The following is a 1954-nucleotide window of genomic DNA, read 5'->3' as shown; positions in this document are numbered from 1 at the left end:
CAGCCCATCCAAGCAGTGACTTCGTATGTTACTATTGGTGAAAAAAATACTCCCGGTGGCGCTCTAGACTGTCAGAAACTCGGATCAGGAAACTCTTTAAATTCGCACAAGGAAGACATGGAGAGCAAGGAGATATATTTCGGCTATGAGGTATTGTAGATGTATGTATTGCCAATTGTGTACAGCGGTGTGTTACGGATACGTAATACAATGGTTTGAAATGTACTTATATATATTAATATAGTCACAATGTCTCATTGTTGTTGCCATGGGTTGGACCACGAGTATTGTTGTCGTAAAAGTGACAAGTCTGATTATATACGTATTTGTATGTACCATATACACTAACGTTTACGCAAAGGCAATATATCTTCATAGCAGCTTGTCGATGCATCTCTGGTACAAGGATTAAGATGTTTGGATGAATTGTGCGCATATGTATATTTAGGACAACGTACAAGTATATTTCATAAGTGAAGGGTTATATATTGCAGAGCGGCAACATACTACGCAACACGCATCGCCATATACACGCACAAGTAGAACCATTTATACTCCGTAGGACGTCAAGCATCCTTCGACGATCTCAGCTGAGTGCTTTGGTATACACCTATGCGCACCAAAGGTGCCTGTTACTACTACTATATGTGCATGTTACTACTACTATGTGTGCTTCTTACTACTAATATGTGTGCTTGTTACTACTACTATGTATGCTTGTTACTACTACTATGTGTGCTTGTTACTACTACTATGTGTGCTTGTTACTACTACTATGTGTGCTTGTTACTACTACTATGTGTGCCTGTTACTACTACTATGTGTGCTTGTTTCTACTATTATGTGTGCTTGTTACTACTACTATGTGTGCTTGTTACTACTACTATGTGTGCTTGTTACTACTACTATGTGTGCTTGTTACTACTACTATGTATATGCAAGAGCTTTCAGCGATGCAGTTTTAGTACGGGTACCTTTGTGTACGCACAACCTCGAATAAGTACACGTGTGTCTTTTCGATGTTATCGGACTAGTACTGCAACGATGCGTCGCTAGGTGTTTTGTTGCATAAAAATATATATACCTGTGTATGTCCGTGTATGTTGCTTGGGTATCTTCGTGTGCAGGTGCCGCTCTATAGGTACGGCTGAAATTATAGGGTGTGTTGTATTTGTAGCTATGTAGTATAGTCCATTGTATTGACTTATATTAGTTGTTCAGACAATACACACCATTTGTAAATCATCCAATTGTATATCCCGTGTACCAGTGATTGAGAACCCTCTGTCATATTTGGTATAAAGATATATGCCGTTACCTAATTCGTATCGCTCGTTTGCGTCATTATGAGAGCCTTCTGTTCTGTGATACGTTAAACCTTTCCCTTTTGTGACCACAAGTATGGTTCTGTATGTCGTATGGTGGGTTGGCTGGTAGGCCCGTGTGTTGGCATACCACAGCTTGGGGTGACTACAAACCTTAAACCCTGAACTCTAAATACTCTTGAGCCTACTCCTACGAGCGTATGGGGTCTAGCACTTTTCAGGCATCATCAATGCGCCACAACTCCGACTTTGTGCATCGTGTACCTTATGATTATTCCTTCTAAACATGCCTAGCGCAAACTATTACCTTTACACACTGAGACGTACTATACGATGCAATTGCAACAGATTCTCTTAATGAGTTTAGTTTCAAGTGAACATTAAAGAGTGATCATGCCGACTATTTGTATAAATATATGTATATATATATATATATATGTATGTATATATATATATATATATTCATGTCCATATATATATATTCATGTATGTATATATATATATATATATATATATATAGTACGTGTGTGTGTCGTAGTATATATATATATATATATATATAGTAGTGTGTGTGTGTGTGTAGTGTTAGTGTACTATACTACTACTACTACCAACTAACCTACTACAAC

Source organism: Sphaeroforma arctica (assembly GCF_001186125.1).
Source record: "Sphaeroforma arctica JP610 unplaced genomic scaffold supercont1.577, whole genome shotgun sequence".
NCBI classification, from domain to species: domain Eukaryota; class Ichthyosporea; order Ichthyophonida; genus Sphaeroforma; species Sphaeroforma arctica.
This window is presented reverse-complemented; position numbering follows the sequence as displayed.